General features: G+C 36.4%; 1 long non-coding RNA gene and 1 pseudogene across 1 annotated transcript; one reads left to right on the top strand and one right to left on the bottom strand.

The window, feature by feature from the left end:
* The first annotated feature begins 2,390 nt into the window (after positions 1–2,390).
* On the top strand, positions 2,391–4,143 carry LOC109827307. Its single transcript, XR_002243398.1, has 3 exons — positions 2,391–2,475; positions 3,390–3,627; positions 3,722–4,143. It is a non-coding gene; the product is annotated as an uncharacterized LOC109827307 (long non-coding RNA).
* A 2,027-nt stretch (positions 4,144–6,170) lies between these two features.
* LOC109827304 overlaps positions 6,171–17,792 on the bottom strand; it is a 41,454-nt pseudogene continuing 29,832 nt past the window's right edge.

The raw sequence follows: 17,792 nt of genomic DNA, 5'->3' as shown, positions 1-17,792 counted from the left end.
AGCAGATTGATTGTATTTTCAGTTTTGCTAGAGTATGGGATATGAACTTGCATTTTTAAGTTTTGCTAGTGTGCTTCTACCAAGTGACTTTCATATTTGGGGTAAAAAGCACCGCCATCCTTTGTTGCAATTAAAGATGGAGGGAAATAGACACGAAAGATGCATGGAGGGAAATAGACACAATTAGTGGAGAGAGTCCTCTTGGGAATTTAGATGGTCATTATCCATCGCTTTGAGCATAAGACTTCTCTCTTAGAATTATGGGGAATACATGTAGTTTTACAACATAGTCGATGTTTTTCGATAAACTAATTGTTGACATTGAATGCTTTTTTTTTCTTTTTAACTAGTGTTATAACTGCGCCATGCTGCGAGAATTTTTTTCCTTTTATAATTGTCACTATAATTTTTTTAATTTGTATTACCACAAAAAACATATTTTATCAAGAAAAATCACCATGAATAGTTACATGGCATATAGAAGATCAAGAATGAAAATAAACTCTTTTATAATAGAATAATATACAAAACACTCGAGAAGCATTGCATATGACAACATTTCCTCCATCATATATAACTAAGGTCTATCAACTAAAACAATTACGCAAACGTGATTTGTAGATTTATCTTGTGATATATAGTCACATCCACAAGAAAACTCTCATTGGATCAGTTGATTACACTGATCATATTATATCAAGTACACTTTGAATCCTATGTTTAAGTTTTGAAATAAACTTAAGTCTAGGTTAACCAAAGAGTGCATTAGTTAATGTAACCTTCAATAAATGACACGTTTGAGAAGTAGAGAAAAGATAAGTTTTATAAAAATAGGTTCAATGTTGAATCATATATAAATAGTTAAACTAGATAACACAAAAAAAATTTTGAATTAGTTAGATATTGCAACTTTGATTATACAACGCAATGTTGAATCATCCATAAACATGAAAAAATTAGATAACACAAGAAAATAGAATATTGATTATATTATACATAATTAACAACTAATTTTAATACATGACCACTGTTTGAGGAAATTTAGTATTTTATTATTATATCAACACTTATTCTCTGACTACGAGTGTTCACAAATTTTTTGGGACTCTATTATGCAATGGTTGGATTTCAAATGGAAATCTAACAATGGGCGACTTTTGTTTCACTGGTATATGCACAACTTGCAGGGGAAACGGTTCAAGCAGAGAGCGAAAAGATTGGCTATTTCATTTACGTTTGAGAAAATATTTTTATTTGGGAATTTAGATGGTCATTATCCATCACACATTGAGCATAAGTCTTCTCTCTTAGAATTAGGGGGAGCACATGTAGTTTCACAACATAATTAACGTTTTTATATAAAGGATACATTTTCAATATAGATCCATTCCCATTTTATCCCCAAAAATGAACCCACTCCTATTTTATTTATAGAAATCAACCCACTATTGACTATATCAGCAGCGCAGCCAAAAATTGAATCGATTTCTTAAAAAAATTCTTCGTAAATAATCGGAGTTAACGACCCCGACTAAGTAGAAGCCCCTTCTAATTAGTCGGGATTGTCAACCCCAACTATGTAGAGTTGAGCTAGATTTATTTCCTAAATAATCGGGGTTTCCAACCCAACTATTTTATCAAAAAATTTCGAACCAGCCTTGCATCCAATCGCCCTCCTTCGAAAATTATTCTAAGGTCATAAAATAATCGGGGTTGGCAACTTGGACAACTTAGTATGGGGCTTGACACTTAAAAAATATAGTCAAGGGTTGTTTCTCTTTCTTTACTCTTCTTCACCATATAAATCTAGAGTTTTTTTTTCTTCAAAATAATCTAGGGTTTTGTTAACACCTAGGGTTTGAAATTGGATGTTAATTAGATATCTTTGTGGTGATTATGAGTCTTTGTGTATGGTAGGCTTTAATTGAAATAGAAATTCTAGGGTTTGAAATTAGAGTTTAGGTTTTTCATTTATCTTTGAGGTGATTGTGTCTTTATAGGTGGTGGACTATAGAGATACATACAAGCTGTGTTTCCATCCAATTGTAGATAGTAGGCACTGGTCACCCTATAACGGGCTGCATTTGTTACCTCCTAACTATAAGAGACAAGTCAGAAGTCCGCGATCACTACGCATAAGAAGTATGATGGATGACGGATGAAAATGAGCTCCAAAGTAAAACAGGTGTGGATATTGTAGATGACTGGGCCATAATAGAGTCCTACCAATCTGAATAGATAGCAATTAATGGGTAAAATTTATTTACTTTATAATTTTATTCTAATGTAATTTGTAAGTCAATGCATACTCTCATATTCTGTAAGTTATTTCTAATTCAATATATACTATAACATAATACTAACACATTTTACTTTATATGTGCAGACATTTACAACATGCATGCGGGATCATTGACATATGGGGTCCTATACGACCAAGATTGACACCGATCCGCGAAGATAAACTTTGGGGAGGTAAAATTTTTATTATTTTCAAACATTTTAAATTTTCAATCTTATTTTGAATGCTTAAAACGAGTGTTGTATCTAATATATATTTATATTTAAATATATATAGAGGCCCCGAGCATTACTGTAATTGATCATACTCGTGCAAATTCGAGTTGGGATTTGATGGATCCACGTGTTCAATATTATGATCGTCAAGCGAACTTTTTTGAATGTTCAAAGTTACAATGGGTAAGATTTGATTGGCCTCTCTTAACAGCTTTGATTGAACGATGGAGGCCCGAGACACACATTCCACATGCGACAAGGAGAGTCAACTATTACTCTGCAAAATGTAAGAGTTATATTTGGCCTCAAAGTAGATGTGAATGTTGTTACATGTACCGATGACTTTAATTGGATGAGAGTGTGTGAAGTTTACCGGGACAAGCTCCTAATATGAAAGGTGGTAAGATCAAGATATATGCTCGGGCGTATATAATGCATATGATCGGTACCACTCTATATCCGGATTCAACTAATGATTCAGTGCATGTTAGATAGTTGCATCAATTTGATGCAAATACGGTTATGGGAGTGATGGCATAGTGAAACTCCAGATTTGAAGAAGACCTGATTTCTTGATGGTCATATTCCATTAGGATGCAAGTATATGAAATTCTAATATTTATTTTATCTCTAATATGTATGATTACATGTAATTTCTAATATATATTTCAGTCTATGCTAAATATTTATATATCAAATAGATGGAATGTCTCTAGATATTGGAAAAGCTCCCCAAAGGGTCACAAATTTTTTTTTCAGAAACAAGCTTGATCAAATGGAGAATGAACAGGTATAAAATCACAATATCTAACTATATTGAAGCAATATATTATATGGTACTAATATGTAAATTTTTGTAATATTTTTTATAGGTCAAGTGGATGCCCTGTGAACAAGTTTTAGCTTCACTACCAAATATTTGTAGAGATGAAGGTATATGGCTTGCTAGAGTCCGGATTCTATGCTTTGAGGTTATTGAAAGAGAGAGGTGACGCACCAGACACAGATGTGTACATATGTTGGTGTTTAGGGATTACTCATTGATGGATATATTAGAAGAACAAAGCACATACCGCATACATACCGAGGAGTCCAATTAAGAGAACATTGGTAAGTAGATAGGCAAGATCTACACTTATTTTGTGATTATTATTTTTATTAGTATTATTTTGCTAATAATTTTCTTTCAATTGTTATCTCGTAGGTATAAGAACTCGATGAGGCGGCTTCTATTGCACATGATTCCTTGAGATCGACTTCTAAGCAAGGGGCGAGGAATGCATTTGTTAGCATAATAAGAAAGATTCAATCCGCTCTTAGAAAGACGTGTCATGCAGATCATGATGGACGTCAAGAACGACTCCTAGTGTACGAGCGTCGAAGGTTTCGAGGACATACTAGGGAAGGCTCAAGTTGTGCACATGACGAAGCCGGACGTTCACTGCGGATTCAAATCGAGGAGAATGTCATACCTTCACAAATTCACACACAACCGGACAATGAGATCATCCAAGCTCATGTTAACAAGGACGAAAGAGAGGAAGAAGAGGGAGAGGGAGAGGGAGAGGGACGATGAGTTGTTTTATGATGTTTACGATGAGGAGTCCTTGATTTGGACTAAATGTCTACGATTGAAATCTTATTATGGATAATTACATGTTTGTTTGTGAATGAAATTAGTTATGGATGGGATATACATGCAGTTATATGTGTTTATTTGTGATTGAAATTGGTTATAGACCAATATATGTGTAGCAAGAGAATTTCTGAAGACTAGAAAACGGAGATGCGTGCTCTCTGCCAAATAGTCGGGGATGGCAACCCCGACTACTTTGTTGCCTTAGCCAAACTTTCAAGCTCGAAAATGGGCTCAGGGTTGGACGCTCTACTAAGGTTGACAACCTCGACTATTTGGTTCCCTTAGCCAAATTTTCAAGCTCGAAAATTTGGCTCACAAGTGAGAGCTCTTTGCCAAATAGTCGGGGCTTCCCTTAGCCAAATTTTCGAGCTCAAAATTTGGTCAAGTGTGGGCGCTCTCTGACAAATAGTTGGGGTTGACAACCCTCACTATTTAGAAGATATAACTAAATAAGCAGGGTTTCCAACTCTGACTGTTTAGAACTCAAACCCAAATAGTTAGGGTTAGCAACCCCGACTAATTAGAAGAGGTTTCTAATTAGTAATTAGACGGGGTCGCCAACCCCGACTATTTACGAAGATCTTTTTTCTAGAAATTGACCCAATTTTTGGCCGCGCTACTGACATAGTCAAGACTGGGTCGATTACTGTAAATAAGTTGTGAGTAGGTTGATTTTTGGAAGTAAAAATGAAAGTGGGTCTATATTGAAAATTTCTCCTCATATAAAGGAATTGTTGATACTAAATGCTTCTTATTATTTGTTTTTAATTAATACTCCAATGCTCTTCTTAAGTGCTAACTGAGTGTATTTTGTTTTCTACTTATTTAATGTCACTTATGATTATGTTGTTTCTCATGTTTTTGATGTCCTATAAAGTCTTGAAAAATAATGCTACGTTATCGCAGTGGGTTATGTGAATATTATTTGGTATAATTTTAACTTATAATATAAAATTTAGATTAAAGAAAACAAGTGCTAAAGTTATAGTATTACAACTTAATTAGATAACAACATTGTAATTATGTTCCGTGCTTTCTGAACCATTTTTTCAGTTTTCAACTTAATTATAGTATTACAACTTAATTAGATAACAACATTGTAATTATGTTCCCACGCAACTTAATTAGATACATGTATCTGAGTTGATTAGCCATTATGACTCATTTAAAACTGTAGTATTTATTTTTTTGCTTCTAAATAATAAATCTTTTCAAAAGGGAAAAATATTTCTTTTATAGAATTGAATGGTTGCGTGGGAGAACAGTTTTACAAAATTAAAATTTTAGAGTATATAATACTATAGAAAAGTCAGTTAAATTATATTGTTGATAAAACTTTCCTTGTGACTTCTAATACTAAATTTTATGCATTGAACTGGCAAAAAACTAATTCTTTGTGTAATAGTAGAATTCTCACTTGAGGGGAAAAATTAGTTTTATAAGCGATTTATTGGTAATCATATCTTAAAATGTTCAGATTTCAGTAATACTTTAAGACTCCGTGCTGAAACTAGTTTTGGTAATAAAAATATATTAACTTACTCTAGTGTTATATTAACTTACTCTAGTGGTATGCATATATTGATATAAAATTGTTTAAACTGGTTTTTTTAAATTTTGAATAATTAACAAATATTTATTGAATATTTAACGAATAATGCAAAAGAAAAATGTCAGGCTGTCAGCTGCTGGTAAATGAATATCCATGAATAATTACCAACCATTGATATACATAAACAAATTGAAGTCAAACAGTTTTTAGTATTCGAATCAAATTCGAATACGAATTAGAATATCCCAGACTGGACTGAATTTGAATATTGTAGTACTCGATTTGATTCCACCCATATCTATGGCCAACAACAGCATGACCGGAAAGCATTTATAATGATCATTAGATTACCTTTGAGAAGTGCCACTTGAATCATTATGATAAGAAAAAGGGAAGAGCAGTGATTTTGTATTATTTGAAGATTAAGATAGTAGCAACACGATTGAGAAATGTCAGAATAGATTAATCATGTGAAGCTAATAGTTGAAGCCAGCAACATAGAGTACCTGCGCCATTAAAACCGGGAGTACCACGAGCAAAAGTTTTGATATCTACATCATCAGCCAGTGGCTTGTCCAGCAAATAGAGCTCTAAAATTTCTTGTCTTCCTCGCACATCAGGACTTGGGACAACAATCTAAAAGACAGTAATGTTAGAATATTTTTGGCTTCAAGTACAAAAACAAATCTAAGAACTCGTACCCGTGTGCATTCAGGAAAATATTCTTCAATGTTATAATGAATTAATCTATAAGACATTTTTGCTGTGTGCTCAAGAATATTTTTGCTAGGCCTTTTTCAGACACTGCACCAATCACACTTTAGTGGATGTGCGGCCCATACTGGTTGCTCTTTACAAGGATTTCCAAGTTAGATTCTGTACAAGAAGAATGTTAAATCAAGCTAATAAGTTGTGACTAATCACCATAATGCTACTTACGTTATCCATGCAAGTACTAGTTTATCAAGTCAGAATCATATTCCATCATTTAAGTTAAATGATATCCTCGGTCTTTGACTGGTGATTCTTTGGTAAAAAGAAAGAAAAAGATTTCAGAAATGACAAGTAGTAATCTAAGCCTTCACTTGAAATATTCTATTGGCATACAAATCCAAATGATATGTTAATTCGTTTTCCAAGTAAATTTTAACAAAGTACATTGACAGAGACCAACTATATGACGAAGCAGTAATTTCCATATAGATTTCACTCATGAGATACAGCTATAACAGCACATATCTGGACTACATTAGTAAGGATTACACCTTCATCTGCTTATGCAGCTTAACTATAACCCACGGGAGGCTACGTATACTGTTCCACTCTTCACTGTATAAAAGGTTACGAAACAAATGGATATGATTCCATTTCTAGTACACAGCTCTCATAATACTCAAAAAAACAATCATAGGATTCTTACCTGATGCTGTTATATATTGACATAAGGCACCAAGTCATCAATATAAGTTTACTTTGAAAGCTGAAGCAACTGATCCTTTTCTCCCCATCAGAGGGTACATGTTTTACACTGTGAAAAGGCAACGGGAAAGTTTTTGTAATATATATTTCATTCTGTTGAAGATCAGTGGTCCTATGCATATTACATGTTTATAGCGAACAAATTAGGATCAACTTTAAATTAAGTTATGGAGTTAATAAATACAAATACTATTAGGGGCTGTTTGGATGCCAAATATGCAAATTGGTAAAGCTAGTAATGTCAGAGTTCCTGAGATCTGCGTCCTTACAAATTGCAAACCTGTCTATGGTCTCAAGGAATTATGCTCCATGAAAGAAGATCATGCAAATCCTTTGTTATTTTGATGGAAACGAAATGAGGTAAGTGTAAAGAATTTTATATACATCAAGTAAACACTGGCTCCTTTGGTTTTCAATTCCTATCTTTATAACATTTTAGTAGTTTGTCAGAACTCCCAAACTCATAGAAACTCAGGAAAGTCATGAATCAGGTTCCATTATCTGCTGAGATGGCTGGTGACATAGGGATTTCGTATCCCCTCCTTTTCTTTGAAGCGAAGGGCAGAGAAATGAATTCTCTTTCAAGATGAACATACAACAGAGGAGGTGCTTTTCTTTTGAATTTCTTCAAATCCCCTAGAAAAAACAGCCCTTAGGTAATTCCATCCCTCACGGCCTCACCACAATGGTAACCACTTGAAAATAAACTATCGTTTCAACAATCTAAGTTCAAACATATAGTTCACTAGTTCACATGTAACATGTTTATTAAACTTATCTTGTTCTTTGAAAAAGAGAAGGAATTTAATTTCTTGTTCTTAACAACCAAATACAATATTCATGAAAGCAAATTAAGAACATAGGACTTACATACCTATCGAATCTACCAGGTCTCGTCAATGCTGGATCAAGAATATCTGGCAGGTTCGTCGCAGCCATCAGTATTATACCCTATATAGAAGTGTTACAGAGTGAAGATATGAGTTGGGATATTCACAGAATCGTTTATCAGAAAAGGGAACAATATGTATCAGTACCTCATTCTGCTCAAACCCATCCATTTCAACAAGTAGTTGATGCAATGTTTTCTTAGTATGACCTTCCCATTGTTTTCTAGTGGATCCCACAGCATCTATTTCATCAATGAAAATGATGCAAGGTGCCTGTGAAGGACATTTTGTACAAAACATGCAGTTGAGGAGGAAAGAAAAACATCTAGATGCTAGATAAACACTTATGCTAGTAAAAAACTTACAACGAAGATGCAAGAAAATAAGTAGATAACTAGATATAACAAAAACAGAGGAAGAAATCTTAAACAGATCACACAATGGCACCCACTTGGTACCACATGCATGCATTTATGTTTTATGTTGTACAGTAAGAAGAGGTTGTTTCAACTTGGAGCTTGAACAAGACAGATAAGGAAACCTGTTGATTAGAACTCCATCATACAGAGGTATACTTACCTGTACTTTACAATTTGTAATAGCTGTCTCTATGGGGGTGGTTTGCAACTAGGCCAAACCCATATTTGACACTAATAACGGTTGATTTTGTGATTTGCAAAGGTATTTTTTTCAGTAAAAAATCCAACGCCACTAGCAGTTCGATCGTTCTGTGCTGAACATAAACCCCTAAGAAGACACATACACAAAAAAAAAAAAAAACGACCAAAAAAATGGAAGGGCAAAGGACTGTAGAGAAGTCACCTTTTTCTTGGCCGCCTGAAATAAGGACCGAACACGCCAAGCACCGACACCGACAAACCTACTTAAGTTACTTAGATTCAAATAGAGAATGATATGCCTTCCCAATAAAATAAAAAAGGCACTTTATGGACTTAAAGAACCCCCCCTCCCTCCCTCCCTCCCTCCCTCTCTCTCTCTCTCTCTCTCTCTCTCTCTCTCTGTGTGTGTGTGTGTGTGTGTTATGCTTATCCCTACTTAAACTGAATGGGCATAACCTATTTAAATTATCAGCTATGCAGGTCGAAGCCATGCAAGTGCAGCCTAAAAAGTTTGTGCCCAGGGTTGCATCACACAGGCATGCAAGTGCAGGTAAACAAGCGTGTGCTAAGACGTTCTCCACTACCGTAAGCAGGCTTCTTGCCACTAGTTATGCCTGTTCAGTTCCCAGGCAGGGTGGGTTCTGTAGTGAGTTATGAGCTATGTAGCACGGACACGGATCCGACACGGCCATCCGACACGCCGACACGAGGCAAATCCTAAAAAATACATAGGATACGTGTGTTCGACACGTGTGTCCGACACGGACACGACACGGCTTCATGTTATGCGTGTCCGTGCTTCATAGGTTATGAGCACTGTGCAAAGGGCTGCTGATAAACTTAAGCAAACTGCTCTACTTTAGATAGAATAGAAGGGAGAAAGTTAGAGAGATCACTTGAATTTCAAAAGGTTAATATAGTAATACTCAGTTAAGCAGATGATTGATTTCTGAAAAATAGACATCATACATTTCCTCAAATTCAGAAGCTACACGATAGAAAAAGGGAACTCCAGCTTCGCCAGAGATAGCCTGCAAAGAATTAATGTCAGCAATGACAAGCATAACATATTTAAAGGAAAATTAGGTAACAAACAAGCCATTAAAAATTCATTAGTGGGAGCAACAAAAAGTCGGCAATGAAGGCTCACAACATGCAAGTAATCAGCATGCATTTCAGAATCATATATCTACTGTTCATAGTGTCACCTTCTTTACAAAGAAATAAGCTACTGCTAGAAATAAACTAACAAGCTGCACGAGCTTAAAGCAAAATAGCAGCTGAGTTGTACTAAATGAAAACCGCAGCATAATTTGAATGACAATCTTTAGAAAAACTCGCAACAAAAATTTAATTTGGCGCCACCAGGAATAGATGAAGCAACACTTTGTCTACAGAAGGCTGCACTGTGAACTGAATTTGGGATTCATATAACACAATATGAACTCGTCATGGTAGGGCGCTCACCATTTACAAGATATGAATGCAAAAGAAAACTATCCCCAATTATATAAAGTAAACCCACCGGTTGAATAAGTTGAATCTGATCTAGGTTGCACAGGTACAGGTGCGGATACGGACACGGGACATAGCAGATTTGTAAAAGGTAGCATACGGCGACACAACTATATATTTATAATTTATATTTGTTCGATTATAAAGTTAAAATAGCTACAATTTTGTTTTTTTAATATCTGTAATAGCTAAGAATTAAGTTAAATCAAACAAAGAATTAAGATTTGTTGTCATCCTCGAACAACTGGGAATGGAGATCTCTGTTCCTTTTTTGGAACTGAAGAAGATGAAGTGAGAATGAAGAAGAAAAGGTAGAATCGGCTTTAGTTTTTCTCACATGGGATACTGTGGGTATTTTTCAAATCTTTATTTTGATGTGTTTTGGTTTTCGAGTTCAAAACTCTATCAGTAATGAACCCGATACACCAAAGAAACCAGTTTCGTGTTATGAGTAATGGATAAATTGGGTTTCTATTTGAACCACATGTCGTGTCCGCGGTGAATCCATGTCTGTAACGAGTCGGACATGTTGGATAATTTGATGATCTAGGCATGAAAATTGAACTAGAAATATAGATCTAAATTACCGTTCACCGTCGAAAACAATGGAAGTCTTCTCCTCTCTCCTCCCGTAGCCAATGATGGGAATTAGGTCTCTTTTCTGCGTACGGTTGAGAGGAGGGACTCCCACCCTTTATATAGATATTTGTGATTAACCCTACCCATCATGGTTTAATCACAACCGTGGGATTACACTCCGATTGATCCTATCCTTTAGATGTTCAAGATAACCACCCAACTTGATAAACTTGAAACTGTCTAACCAGACCATGTGGTTAGCATCCTGATCCTAACTTGAATCGATGGCAACTTTAAATCAAATCCAAAATCGAGTAGGTTGGGCCACTTGGGTTCGTTGGATTAATCGAACCCAACAATCTCCCACTTGGCACAACATACCTCATTTTAATTTTAAAAAACATTTAAATTTTTAAAAACTTTCAAAAGTCGGGTGCGCACCCATTTATTTTAGAAAACAACTTGTTGCCATGATTCTAATTAGGATAGTTTCCGAAACCTTTTCCTTAAAACAAAAGTACCACTAATGGTTGATCGTGAAAACACTATATGCTCTAATATGGCACAAGGTCACTCCACGGTCCAACCGCTAGTACCACTAATGTTCTAAAGACATTTTCCTTATGGTGGTTTTAGTGGAGTGTAATAGAGCCGTACATCCCTTATGGTCAAATCCGATGTACGCCCTTAAGTGTCCTCTGCAACATACACAAACATGTATGCCGTTCTGAAACTTTTACCGGCATCCGCCATGTGAAAACCATCACCTTTAGTCCAGAACGAAAGCCTCAAATGTGATGCCCAATCACATTCAGCTTCTGCACAAATTTAAGAGTCTCTTTACTTTAACCTTTATGACTCTATGGACCACTATCTTTAATTCGAGTTTCTTTACGATTAACTTGAAACTCTTTACTTTAAACTTTAGTTTTCTTTACTTTAAAATATATATCAAGCAACAATAACCAAGAACACAATGCTTGAAAATATCAAACTGCTAAAAAATTAGCACAATAGTTTCTTTATGAGCTCAAAGCAATCCAGAATATAGTACTTGAAAAATACATTAAACTTTAGTTTTCTTTACTTTAAAATATATATCAAGCAACAATAACCAAGAACACAATGCTTGAAAATATCAAACTGCTAAAAAATTAGCACAATAGTTTCTTTATGAGCTCAAAGCAATCCAAAATATAGTACTTGAAAACAAAACAAAACTACTACGACAACTAAATCTCACTGATCATACAGAATCGAAAGACTCTAAAACACCCATACTGGATACATATTCCTTGAAGAGCCTGAAAAATTCTTATTCTTTACAAACTGTACGACTACCTGATTGTCACAATATAACTTTACTAGTCTCTGAATGGAATCCACCACCTTTAGTTCACTGATAAAATTCTTGAGCTAAGAGGCACGCAATGTTGCTTCAAAAACAGCAACATACTCTGCCTCCATGGTGGATGTCGTCACTAAAGACTATTTGGCACTTTTCCAGAAAACTGCTCCTCCAGCGAGCAGAAATATATAACCTGATGTTGATTTTCTGTTATCAGCACATCCTGTGAAATCTGAATCTGAATAACCGACGACTTCTAGATTTTCAGACCTTCTATAGACCAACATGAAATCCTTAGTCCTCTGTAAATACGGTAAAACCTTCTTTACAGCTTTCCAATAAGCTGAAGCATGCCTAATATTCCCATGATATAACCGATGTCTGGCCTAATGCATGACACTGCATATATTAGACTGCCAACTGCAGAGACATACTCCTCAGAGTTCACGAGCCTACGCTCAACTTCATTTCGTGGGCATTGAGATTTGTTGAACATATCTCCTTTGACAACTGGGGCTTCACCTGGTGCACAAAACTTCATGCCATATCGTTGAAGGACTTTCTCAATATAAGCCCTTTGAGATAAGCCCAACAAGCCTTTAGTTCGATCTCTATGGATCTTGATGCCCAAAACATAATGAGCATCTCCGAGGTCTTTCATATCAAAATGCCTCGAAAGAAAATCTTTAGTCTCATGTAGGAGATGAATATCGCTGCTGGCAAGCAATATATCATCTACATATAATACTAGAATGAGGAATCGGCTCCCACTGATTTTAAGGTATATGCAGCGATCGACAGGATTCTCTCGGAAGCCATTTGATGTTATCACTTGATGAAATTTTAAGTACCACTGTCTGGAAGCCTGCTTGAGACCATATATTGACTTCTTCAATCTGCAGACCAGATCTCCCTTAACTGCAAACCCTTCAGGCTGCACCATGAAGATTTCCTCATTCAGATCTCCATTCAAAAATGCCGTCTTGACATCCATCTGATGGAGCTCAAGATCAAAATGGGCGACGAGAGCAAGAACTATCCTGAGAGAATCTTTCTTAGATACTGGAGAAAAAGTGTCGACGTAGTCAATCCCTTCTCTCTGCTTGAAACCCTTGGCCACTAGCCTGGCCTTGAATCTCTCAATATTTCCTTCAGAATCCCTTTTGGTCTTGAAGACCCATTTGCATTCCATCGCTCTAGCTTTGTTCGGCAAAGGTACCAACTCCCAAACAGAGTTCTTTTCCATTGACTGAAGCTCTTCTTCCATAGCCTTTAGCCAATCAGCTGCATGAATGCTGTCTCTAGCTTGTGAGTATGATGAGGGATCATCGGATTCTGGATCAATGCATCCACTTTCTTGAAGATAGACCTCATAGTCATCAGGTATGGCAGATCTTCTGACTCTAGAGGATCTTCTAACAGGTTGTGGCTCTTCCGCAGGTTTCTTGAACTGGAGGAGGAGGTGGAAAGCTATCTGGAAGAGTAGGAAATCTAGAGATGACATCTAATAGCGGAAGCGACTGCTCATCTTCTAAAACTTCCTCAAAACTCAGACCACGATGTTCTGAAGAAGCATTAGGGTCTTCCAGAAACTCAACATGCTGTGTCTCGAAGAACTGGGTAGACCGAGAAGAACAATAGAACCTGTAGCCCTTAGATCTTGCAGGATAGCCGACAAAGCGACACGACACTGTTCGGGCTTCTAATTTCTTAATGTCTGGATTATAAGGTCGTGCCTCTGCTGGACATCCCCAACACGTAGATGACCAAAACTAGGATCCCTGCCAGTCCAAAGCTTGAAAGGGGTCTCTGCTACCGCCTTACAAGGAAGACGATTGATGATATATACAGCTGTCTTCAATGCCTCACCCCAAAAACTTTCAGGCAAATCTGAATGACTCATCATGCTGCGAACAGCATCTTGATAAGTACGATTTCTTCTTTCAGCTACTCCATTTTGCTGCGGAGAACCTGGGAGAGTGTACTGAGGAACAATGCCTTGTGACCTCAAATACTCAATGAAGGGACCATGATTTGTGCCGTCCTGATCGCTTTTACCATAGAATTCCCCACCTCGATCAGAACGCACGGATTTAATATTTCTTTCTAATTGTTTTTCAACTTCAGCTTGAAAGATCTTGAAAACATCCAGTGCCTCATATTTGTGGTGAAGAAGAAAAATATAGGCATAGCGCGAAAAATCATCTATGAAAGAGATAAAGTATCGCTGACCACCATGAGAGGGAGTGGGAAAAGGTCCACAAATATCTGTATGAATGAGGTCAAGGAGACCTTCACTCCTGGAGGCTTCAAATTTTCTCAATTTAGTCATCTTTCCCTTGATACAGTCAACACATGTACCAAAATCAGAGAAATCTAGCTGTTCAAGAACACCAAACTTTACTAAGGATTCCAATCGCTTTCTTGAAACATGTCCTAATCTCCGGTGCCAAAGTATGGAAGAATTGCTATTAAGCCTAGGACGCTTTGTACCAGAAGAAGATGAATTCACAGACATACATAGAGGAGAAGGAAAAGATGCATCCAGATTTAATCTATAAAGACCGTCAATCAAGAAACCATGTCCGATAACATCGAAACCATTTCTGATAGAGACAGAATTATTCTCGAAAACAAAGCTATAACCAGATCCAGAAAGTCTAGAAACTGAAATAAGATTCCTTCTCATAGAAGGTACGTAGAAAGTGTCTGATAAAACTAAGGAAACTCCAGAATCCAAGCGCAGACTGAAAGTCCCAACGAGCTCCACCTTCATAGGCTGTGAGTTTCCCAAAAATAGCTGCTCATTTGCCCTTGCCTTCCGACTGTGGATTATTCCATGTGATGAAGTTGAAATGTGCACAGAGGCACCAGAATCAATCCACCAAGAATTTGAAGGAACATCAACTAAATTTGTTTCACAACAAACATGAACTAAATCCCTACAAACTGTACTGTACTGTCTCGCTCTAACGGATTCCTCATTCCGCTTCTGGATAAACTGTCCGTCCATCTGTATTAAACCATGGACATATAAATCAAATGAGACCTTTAATTTAATTAACTTTAATATTTCCACATCCAATTTAGGGTTAGAATGGATGGGTCAGAGTGTTTTACGTATGCAACCTTCCACTCTGCGGGACAGGCGGGGGCATCATCTCATCACACCTTTGGGCAAGTGATTTGACATGCTATTCGCCCCCCAAATGTGATATATAATCACCTACAGAACTAGCCTACACAGTGTCAGTTTGATTTGAACACTTCCTAACCTTTGGGCAATAGGGTTATTCTCCTCTCACTGACATGTTTCAACTATCCTGCACCACTTATCATGTAGAGGATTTCCCAGACACCTTTGGGCAAGACTAGTAGTCCACCCACAGATAAGTGCAACCTTCCAGTCCAAATGAGAGTAAACTCAACCTTAGAAAATTAGGGTATTATAGGTTGGTCACCTTTGGGCAAGACACTAACCTACTCTACCATAATTTCTAAGTGACTGTTTTACTGATCTTCCTTAACCCCATAGGTTGATCTAATACTATAATCCGTTTTATCATGAACCCAAATATTTACCCCCACCTGAATTAAGTTATCTTTACGTGCATACAATAATCCTTATGAATTATCCAAATTCCTGTATTAAAACTTTATGAAATGAAAATAAAAAACTGTATAGTTGAAAAGTACACAGAATAATCTTTCCAACGACTATTTATGGGTTCAAATCGGACTTAAAACGGATTTGTAACGACCAAAACAAAATGAGTGGTCAAAACTGTAATGGGTCGGGTCTGGAAATTAATGGGTCGGGTTTGGAAATTTAATTAAATAAAAAATTAGAGTAATTAATTAATTATAATGCTAATTAAAACCCTAACCCTAATTCCACTTGACCCAAGATATCTGCCGCCGCCATGATTGAAATAATTACAGTCCTATAATTCAAGGTTTTGCATCAACCATGGCCATGGCAAACAAAAACACAGCAGCAAGATCTCCTCCTTTCCTTTTTCTTTTCTTTTCCTTTTTTTTTTTTATAACTTTTGTTCGCTGGCCATGGCTGCAGCTTGATGGCAAACAAAAAGGAATCTTTCCAGCACAAAGACAAAAGGGCTATGGTTCTTTTTTTTTTTTTTTTAATTCTAGATCTGCAGGAGCAATCTTTCCATCTCTATGCTTATCAAGAAGCAAAACGTTGATATTTCTGGCAATCAGCCATAACCCACGGCCATCAAAGGAAATTTCTGGCCATGTCATTGGCTAATTTTTTAATTAATCCGAAAATAAAAAAAAATTATTTCTAGATCAAAAAACTCATGCACAAACAGTCTCTGATACCACTGTTGGATAATTTGATGATCTAGGCATGAAAATTGAACTAGAAATATAGATCTAAATTACCGTTCACCGTCGAAAACAATGGAAGTCTTCTCCTCTCTCCTCCCGTAGCCAATGATGGGAATTAGGTCTCTTTTCTGCGTACGGTTGAGAGGAGGGACTCCCACCCTTTATATAGATATTTGTGATTAACCCTACCCATCATGGTTTAATCACAACCGTGGGATTACACTCCGATTGATCCTATCCTTTAGATGTTCAAGATAACCACCCAACTTGATAAACTTGAAACTGTCTAACCAGACCATGTGGTTAGCATCCTGATCCTAACTTGAATCGATGGCAACTTTAAATCAAATCCAAAATCGAGTAGGTTGGGCCACTTGGGTTCGTTGGATTAATCGAACCCAACAGGACAGGGATACGGCACCCAAAATGAAGTATCTGGGTAACCTAGAATCTGATGCATCTCGATACGATATAACAATGGAATCTTTAAAAAAAAAAGGGAAATAAAGAATTTTCAAATAGCAGACTTCATTTACACTTAGTGTTACGGTGTCTCCAAAATTTTATGGCAAAGCCCTCTCTAGCTTATGACTTAATTGACCACAAATTCAGCACGAATGCATGATAGCTGACAATTTAATCATTTTTTCCTTTCAGAAGCATTTTTCCGACTTTGAGCCATCAACCATGCTTTATTGCCAACTATAAAAGATAAATTTTAGAACATAGATATGAGACATAAGCCTTCTTCTGATTATCCTCTTTCAAATGAATAAGTAAAATTCAAGAAACTGAACTTCAGCATTATCTATAGTTAGAAAGAAAAAAACATGGCAGTTAGCTTGCTAAAATCCTCTAAACAATAGAAATTGATGGTAGTTGTACAGTTAAGATTCATAAAATCAGGGACAGTACAAGCTTCTCAATTAGTTTTACTTCCTTCAATATAGAAAGTTGTTTATAGTAAAGAGTTGAGTTTCAAAAAAACATTAACAAATATATAGCGTAAGCCTTTTTTTAAGAGAAGTACAGAGAAACTACACAACTAGATAGAAAACACAAACAGAATAGTTGAAGGAGCTTCTGTTGAACAAGACCTTTGCGGGCAAAGTTTTCCCAGTCCCAGGTGCCCCAGTCAAAAGGATACCCTGCAAAACAATTATCCTAATGCTTATCAACACAGATAATAACACAGGACAATGATATCACTATTGACTGAAACACTTAACTAAATTGATCACTGATCCAAATAAGGTGAAAGATTAGTAGCCTACAGGGAGCTCTGGATAAAAGGAGT

Source organism: Asparagus officinalis, unplaced genomic scaffold, assembly GCF_001876935.1.
Source record: "Asparagus officinalis unplaced genomic scaffold, Aspof.V1 AsparagusV1_Un117, whole genome shotgun sequence".
NCBI lineage: Eukaryota > Viridiplantae > Streptophyta > Magnoliopsida > Asparagales > Asparagaceae > Asparagus > Asparagus officinalis.
Note: the sequence above shows the minus strand (reverse complement) of the source record. Positions and strands in the feature narration are given on the sequence as shown.